Genomic DNA, 8832 nt, shown 5'->3' on the forward strand with positions numbered 1-8832 from the left:
CCCCCTGCCCTCGGTGATGCTGCCCCTGGCATTGCTGCTGCTGCTGCGGGGGGCCTGGAGCTGAGTCGGGGTGGAGAACCCAGGGGTCCAGACTGGGAGCTGCTGGAGCCCATTTGACTGCCAGGGGGAGCCAGGTGTCAGGACACTCAGAACCCAGCTATCTGAGCTCCAAATCACATGAGCACAATCAACTCCAGGGAACACAGGTGTCCCTTCAGACACACACACACACACACACACACACACACACACAACCCCCCCTCCCCCCAAGTGCCCCAGTCCCTCCCCCTCTCTCAAAGGGCCAAACCCTCCTGAGTGGCCACTAGGGGGAGCACCCACCTCAACCTCCAAATAATGCCCCCCCTCACCTCCATCTTGCACACAGGACCGAGAGAGTCTTTGAAATACCCCCTGGAAGGGGCAATTCTGATTTCCTGCCCCCTTAATCACCCATCCCCTAATGACCCATGTGTCCAAATGAGGAAAAGACATCGACCCCTTTCCCCTGCTATTGAACCCCTGTGGCCATCATGGGGGAGGGAGTGCAGCAGCAGGGGGTGTCCAGCAGGGGGTGGGGGGGCATGCCCTTGGAGGACCTCTTCCTGCCTCTGCAGGTCCCCCTTTTGCTAGGAGCCCCTGTTGTTGGCACTGTAGTGCACATCCCCTTTGGGACCCCTTGCAAGCAGCAGAGGGGATTATGGCTGGGGGGATCTCTGAGAATCTGGTGCATCTCTAGGCCCAGGTCCATGCTAGGGCAATGGGACACCTGATTGGTGGGGATCAGGATCAAGGTCTGCCAACCGCAAACCTGGTGCTAGGCACTAGACATACCTCTCAGACCCAGTGCCTTCCCCTGGTGCCAGGCTCTGGACATAGCCCATCATGCCTACTACATGTCCATGAATTAATTAATTACCTGCACCCACGGAATGAGTTGGATTCTGCGGGGAAACGATCATTCCTAGAAATTCGAAAGAAATATTGTTGGTCCTCGGTAGGCAGCTGGGAGAAAGGAAGTCTTGTGGTGCTCTGAATAAATGTGTCAGGCTGTCAATCAATCGATCTTCAATCCATCGATTAACCAAGAGTCTGACGTTTGTTGCAAAAGTCGCAATGTACTTGATGGACGGCTTATTTCTAGTGAACAGATCTTGGCAATTAATATATCATTACCATCATTGCTACTGTTGCTGCTGTTTTATTGCCATCATCACTATTATTGTTATTAGCATAGTAATAACAACAAAAGAACAATAATTCTAACAATAAAACCACCACAATAATTACTATAATAATAATAATAATAATAGACAATACTAATAAATGCAATACAAATATAATTCTTAACCCAGAGACTGTTGTAATCATTACATTTCATTGTTATTAGGAGTAATCAACAGGCTGCCACGTGACCAGAGCCTGGCTACCATGGTGCCAAGGTGACAGTCAAAGATGGCTGCAGCAGGCCCAGCTCTGGAGCACTTAGTAGGCTGAGACTGATTTGGCATCCATGACACGGGCACCATGGATCCAGACTCAGAACGAGCTGGGTAGCACGAGGCCCAGATGGTGGCCCAAAATGGGTGCTGTGTGCTTAAATCCAGGACAACCTGCCGGGCACGAGGCAAATATGGCTCCTCGTCCAAGTGCCAGGCCAAGGTCCTGGTCCGACTTGTCGGGTGCCCTGACTTGCGTACTGAATGCCAGCCCAGCTCACCCAGGGCCTGCTGCTGGTGCGAAAGCTTCCCCAGGGGCCTCCACGAGGCACTTGTCATCCTCCTTGGTTTCCCGGCCAAGGCCATGGTAGACCGTCGTGGCCTTCCTGGTGCATAGCAGACCAAGGAAACCCAGCGTGCCAGCCCCATCCCTTCCATTCACCTTAGCTGCCACTTCGAATGGTGCATGGCAGATACCCAACTCCTGTTGTTCCCGACTATCGGGTGCAGGGTTGAACATGAATGAGCCTTTGACCAGAACATGGGGCTTGTGCATTTCCCCTTCCTGCGGGGGTACGCCAGCTGCAGCCCAATGCCCCCCAGACCCTGCGTCATCTCCCGTCCCCTTTATACCCAGGCTGACAGCCCCAGAGCCAGCTGCAGCTTCCATCCCTGTTACACTGAGCCTGATGCCCCTCAGAGCCAGCTGCAGCTCCTATCCCCATTACACCCAGCTTGATGCCCTATACAGTGGCACAAGTTGAGGACTCAAATTTGAAAGGCAGGAATAATATTCAGGGAGAGCAGTCCTAAAAAGGAGGTACAGAATAAGGGTGACAGAGGAGAACCGATACAGGTTGTTACATTTAGTAACAACGAACCACCTTTTTTGGAAGTTTGGCACTCCTCAGCACAAGACAGGAGTCAGAGAAAGAGGTGTACGTAGGGCTCAAGGACCCGGAGGTAGGAAGGAGTACGGAATCCGCAGACAGGGGCAGAATAAGGGAAGTCGTGATTCCCTCTGGACAGAGGTCTGGAAGAGCCTGATGTCTATGGGGGAAGACAGAGCCAAGTGCAATGGGGCTCCCACTAATGCACTGGTGAAGAGACTGATACAGCTCATTGCGACAGAAGAGCTAGCAGGAGCAGAGCCAGACCCATGTTGGTCAGTTCAGCCTTCAGCGCCTCTGGACCCACAATAGAGATGCCCCGCTCCCCAAGCACTGAGGGGGCTAGTAGGACAAGTCTGCTTCGCCGACTGGGGGTGCCCAACCACTCAAGTTTTAGTGGAAAACAAGGGGAATGTGAAAAACTCCCAAATGCTGATTGATACTGGAGCCTCAATCAGTGTTTTGCAGCAGCAGTGGGGTTTTAATGGATCCCAATTTTCTGCAACTACAGTCCTATACTGGAGAGTTAGAGGACTTGCCAGTAACCCAACCTGTTGCAACTCAAATAGAAAAGTGAAAGTTTGGGGAGAAATATGGAATACAGCAGAACGAGCCAGGAGGAGACGGTGAGAATGGACTGGTAGGGATGATGGCTTTGCAGCAGGGAAGAACACTGTTGGATTTAGCTAACGGGTGTCTGTGGAAACGGCCAGTAGAAGAAAAGACTGTTGATTTCTGCAGTGCACCGTTGTGAAGCTATCAAAGCTCCTGCTGTCACTGATGAAGTTGATCAGGACGACTGGACGCGGGCATTCCCTACGGTTTGGGCAAAGGATCAGTTAGAATGTGGCAAGATACAGGCTTGTCTTCAGGGACCAGACCCCTCGCCCCCACCTCCGCGGGGCAGGGAGAGCCTCTGTGCAGCGCTGCCCGGCCCAGCACAGCTGGGCTGCTGGGAGCAGCTGTAATTGAGCCGCAACCCCCCGGGGGTGGTCTGCATGGTGGGTCTGGGCCAGGCAGTGGGCGCAGGGCCACTCCTGATGGGCGCAGCTCAGTGATGGGGACCCGAGCGGAGCAAGCACAGCCAGGCAACTCACCCTGTCAGTGAGCGCAGCCTGGTGTGTGCGACTAGTAGCTGGCCGGGCAGTGGCTTATCCAGGCCCACTCAGAGGCGCTGTGGGGGTTCGTGGGGCTTCAACAAACCTCCATGGTGGATGGCTGCCAGGATCTGGGCCCATGGTGCCTCTGAGCAGGCTGGGTAAGCCGCTGCCTGGCCAGCTGCTGGCTGCACCTGCTCACAGGGTGAGCTGCCCAGCCGCACGTGCTCCGCTTGGGTTCCCATCACAGCTGCAACCGTCAAGGGAGACCCTGCGCCTGCAGCCCAGCCCCGCCATCCAGCTGTCTTGGCTGGGGCTGAGTGAGACCAGCCTGGGCTTCAGCAGCGGGCAGTGGGGTCGGGGGTGGAGGGAAGGAATCACCCCAGCGCTGAACAGAATGCCCTGCCCGGGGGGCGGGGAAGAGTCCCCCTCTGGGGCCTGGACCGGGTAGCCTTGCATATAACCCCTCTCCGTGCCCTGCAGCGGTGGGCTGGGGCCGGCAGGGGAAGGAGGAGGCGGGGGAAGACTTCCACCCAGCACTGAACAGAACCCTCCCCCTGGCCACAAGTGGGGTAAGGTTACCATATTTCCAGGCCCAAAAAAGATTATATCTGTCATGGTGGGTGGCAGGAGTGGGAGTATGACCATGGGGTGGCAGCGACATCCCAGTACCCTGCCTCTGCCCATTCTGTTGCCCTGCACTGCCAAGCCAAAGCTCCCCCTAGACCTGCTGCTGCCCCTCACGCCCAACCCACTGACCCTAGCCCTACCACTGCCCCTCACTCCCAAACCACAGTACCCTGCTCCCCTGGGCCATGAAGGTGCCTCTTGCTCCTGACCCACAGCCCCTGCTTGCCCAGCCCTGCTGGTGCCCCTCACTCCCGATCTGCAGCCCTGCTGGAGGGGCCCCAGCTGTCCTCGTCCTGACCAGGCTGGAGCACAGTGGCTCTGATTCACGCAAGCAGTGGTGGAGTGTGCCTGGTTACACCCTGGGCTGGAGGGAAGAGGAGGGGAAGCTTGTGGCACCCCCTGCCCTGGGATGGGGCTGCTGCATGGCGCCAGGCAGCTTGGCCACAGCCCCCCTCTCCCCTCCTCCTCCCCCACAGCGTTTCCTGGCCGCTCAGCCCGTGAGCATGCATTAGCCCCTGTGCTACAAACCAGCCACAGAGCTCCCCACTGCCCCCCTGCCCCTTTCCCCCACTGGAGGGGCAGGCAGCTCCTCAGCCACCACTCCCCCTGCCCTGACCAAATGTCCAGGATTTTGCTTTGCTCCAGGGGTAGGAGCAGGGTAGGGCGATTGGAGGCAGGAGGGAGAACCACATGGGCCTGCGCGTGCCTCTGCTGCTGCAGACTGGTACATCTCTGCTTTCTGTTGTCTCCAGTCGCCTTCCCCTACTCCCACCAGCGGAGCAAAGCAAAATCCCGGACTTTCGGGCAGACTTAAAAAACATGCCCAGGCAGGTCTGTAGGTTGGGGTCATGTGCAATTCGTGGTTCATCTGTGCTGTGCAGAAGCGTCCCACTCCTCCAATCAGCCTCAGTCACCAACCTCCTGGGTCTCACCATACCTCACCAGCCTGGGCTGTCCCTTTACTGCCTCCTCCTGGTGCCCCAAGGATTCTGGGATTTGTAGTCTGGAGTCAGTCAGCAGGACTTCACAGGGTTGCTCCCCTTCTGTCACACACACATCACATTTTCAGTGCACACAATGCATTACATTACACAACGCATACATTACACCAGCCCCTGCTCCATCCCAGAGCCAGCCGCAGCTACTACCTACTCAGCCCTGTGCACTTCCACAGAGCCAGATGCACCTCCTGGCCCGATCATACTCAACCCAATGCTCCCCCCAGCGCCAACCACTTCCCAGGGCTGGGCAAGGGGCCCATACAGGGCTTACAGCCCGACAGAACAATGTCCAGTATAGGATCATGGTGCAAACTGGGTAACACCCAGAGGCTGGCACCAGAAACCTCCCTGCCTGGACACCTGGGTTCTCTCCCCACCCTGGCAGGGATTGTCTACAGGTCTACCCTGGCCCCTTGGACAGTACAGAGCTGACCCACCCGAACCTCTGGCAGTGCTCCTGGCTTGGTGGGTGAAAGCAGTGGGGCTGGGAGCCCTGGACAACTGGGTTCTCTGGAGGAGGACTGGGGGCTTGTGGAGAGGGCAGCAGAGACAAGGAGCCCAGACACCTGTGTTTTCCAGGATGTGCTGTTTGGTGTCCTAGAACAAGGGGTGGGGCTGGAGCCGGGATATCTGAGTTCCCTTCCCCGAGCTCTGAGCCACCTTGTGCCTTCAGGCCCTTCCCCACCTCCTGCACCCCTCCCAGTGTCCATCTAGGAGGCAGGCGGGACTGGCCCGGCACAGACCACTGAGGACAGGACATGGGACCCATGACACCCGCCCTACACATGGTCACACTCCTAGGGCTGCTGGTCACTGGTGAGTGGGTCCTGCTCCCCCCCCAGAGCTAGCTGCAGCCCTGTCCCTATCATACCCCAGCCGACACCCCCAGAGTCAGCCGCAGCTCCTATCCTCATTATACCCAGCCTGATGCCCCCCGAGCCAGCCACATCGCAGGGCCAGGCAAGAGGCCAATATATGGTTTACAGCCTAGGCACAGTGCCCAGTACAAGTTCATGGTCTGAACTGGGGAATGCCCAGAGGCTGGCACCAGCTTATTCCCTGCCTGGACACCTGGGTTCTCTTCCCATCCTGGTAGGGACCGTCCTCACATCTGCCCTGGCCTCTGGGGTCAGTGCAGAGCTCCCCCTGGCCCTGCTGGCTGTGCCCCGGGGCTGGTGGCTGATGGTAGAAGGGCTGGGAGCCTGGACACTTGGGTTCTCTGGCGAGGGATTGGGTGCTTTTGGGTGACAGCAGCAGGGACCAGGAGCCTGGATGGCTGGGTTCTCTGGGGAGCAGGATCTGGTGCCTTAGAACAAGGGGTGTGAAACCCTGTTGCTGTTGACACATGCTGAGCAAAAAGGGCTGGGTTCAGTTTTGGGGGTATTAAATATATTTTACCTTGGCTCGAGCCCCCACCCAGTCTAGTTGGGAAACACTAAATGAATCACTAGGGTGTCCCATAAAACCAACAACCCTTCCCTCACGAGCAGTATGAACACAAACCCTGGATTTATTACCGAGGCAGACACCAGACCACAACACACGGTCAAGCAAAAACAAACACACTGTCCTAGTTCAAAGCACTCCCATATCACCCCAGGCTCAGAGGTCCAAGAGTTGGGAAGTCTCAACCAAAAAGTCAGTCCCTGGGAATTTGGGTGCATCATCTCTCTCACTGTTGCTGTGCGCTGGGTCCCTGTGCGCTGCAAAGGGCCCTTCGGTGAGTTGATGTAGCTCCGCCGAGCTGCTGGGGGGCGCTGATTTCTGTGCTGCCCTGGATTCCTATTGATGTCTGTGCTGAGCTGCTGGGGAGCACCCATCTCTGGTCTTGCCTGAGTGGCTGCAGAGGGGAGCTACTAGCTGCTACCCTGGACTCCCAGTCCAAACCCCCCATGGCTACTGGATTTGAACCCCTGGCTCTCTATACCACCCCACCTCAGGCTCCAGCCAGTATCCCAGGGTTCCCCCTTCCCCTCCATAGGGACCCAAGGGGAAAAACAGAGAGCGAGCCTCCCAGCTCAGGAGGCCTGACCCTTAAGAAAGATTTTTTTTTTTTTGCAATTTCTTAGTCGGTGTAATAAATCTCAACTGGATCATCCCTGAACCAAGAGTTGTAGAGTTTTGCATTTCTTTTTATCTCAGACCAACTCCCAATGTGGCTACCAAATATATCCCTGAAACATGAGAGATGCCGGATTTCAGCTGATTTTGCAATGATAAACTGTATTGCTAAACACAAAAGAAAGATTTCGACACCTTCCTGCCATCTAACACCACCAGGGAAGAAATCCTGCCTTATCTACACATCAGAGAGCAGCTACCACAAAGGAATTCAAATCTCATGGATCCAGAGGAACAGACATCCATCTTCAGCTTCTTCCATGCAAAATGAAGTTTATTTTCTACCTAAGGGGACTTTTACCCTCTTTAATTTTCCCTTGGCCTGAAGAAAGGCACGTGTGCCCAAAAGCTTGCAAAGAAAGGTAATTTTTTAGTGATTTCTTAGTTGGTCTAATAAAAGGTATCATTTCTGAACCAAGAGTTTTAGAGTTTTCAAATATTTCTGAACCTTAAATCACTTTTCTGACCTCACCCCAGGGCCCCAGTCAAGAAGTGGCAACACTGGGACATGGCTAAGGCAGACCAGTGCATTCAAAGGGGTCAGGGTTGTAGGTTGTAGCCGTGTTGGTCTAAGGACATAGGCAGACAAGGTTCACTCCTAGTAGAGGTGATATCTATCTTTTTAGACCAACTAGAGGTTTGCAAAAAAAGTCTTAATTTGCAAGCTTTTGGGCACAAGCACCCTTCTTCAGGCATGGGAGAAAAGATTGTAAAAGTTCTCCTGGGCAGACATGAAAGTTCATAATTCAGAGAAGAGTTGAAGGTGGTGAAATCTGTTTGCAACAGTTTGTGTTATGCAGCTTGGACTCAAAGAAAAGACGGAAGAGTCTGTTTACTTGGCAGCAGGATGTACCGTGTTTCCTTCTGGTTCTGATGTTTCTTATTTCACAGAAGAGTAAAAAGACAGGATGTTCGTCTGGGTAGGAGTTTCTTGTATGTGGAGGCGTCTCTGGGCTCTGTGATAATGCAAATGACCTGAAACAAAGGCAAGAGCGGGGACAAAGGGGTCAGGCAAGTCACTGAACTGGTTTTCCCTGGTTCTGTTGAGGAATGGAAGGCAGTGGTCTGGGTGGGGGGGAAGTGGGCCTCTCCTGTCCTGGAGGAGGCACAATATACACCCATCACACAGCAAACATGATCAGGCTTTCCAGCCAAACAGGACACACTGTGACATGAAACACACTTTATAGCACAAAATGACTTGTACTTTTTGGGTGTGCAACAGGTGGGGTTGGAGCCCACATGCCGGGGTTTCCTATGGGGTGAGCTCTGAGTCCCTGCGTGACTTCAGACCCTCCCCCATTGCTCCTACAAGAGGCCAGCAGGACCCAGCCCAGCCCAGCGAGCCAGGATGCCCGTCCTACACAGGGCCTGGGGCTGCTGGTCCCGGTGAGTGGGCCCCGCTCCCCCCACAGCCAGCCCCACGTCCTGTCCCTGTTACACCCAGCGCCAGCTGCGTCCGGGCCCGGACGGGGTCTACAGCCCTTCAGCGCGATGCCCAGGACAGGGTCATGGTGCAAACTGGGACCACGCAGGGGCTGCACAGCTTCCTCCCTGCCCGAGGGGACACCTGGGTTGTCTCCCCGCCCTGCCTGGGAGGCAAACGAGGCGGCGCCGGGCCCCGCTCCTCCCCCGCAGCGGAGCCACGACCGGCCTC

General features: G+C 55.6%; 1 protein-coding gene across 1 annotated transcript in view; it reads left to right on the top strand.

Moving 5' to 3' along the window:
• Positions 1 to 8832, top strand: part of LOC112548385 (urokinase plasminogen activator surface receptor-like) — a 12737-nt gene that overhangs the window by 2482 nt on the left and 1423 nt on the right. The window lies entirely within an intron of this gene.

The sequence above is a fragment of the Alligator sinensis genome, unplaced genomic scaffold (assembly GCF_000455745.1).
Source record: "Alligator sinensis unplaced genomic scaffold, ASM45574v1 scaffold1740_1, whole genome shotgun sequence".
NCBI lineage: Eukaryota > Metazoa > Chordata > Crocodylia > Alligatoridae > Alligator > Alligator sinensis.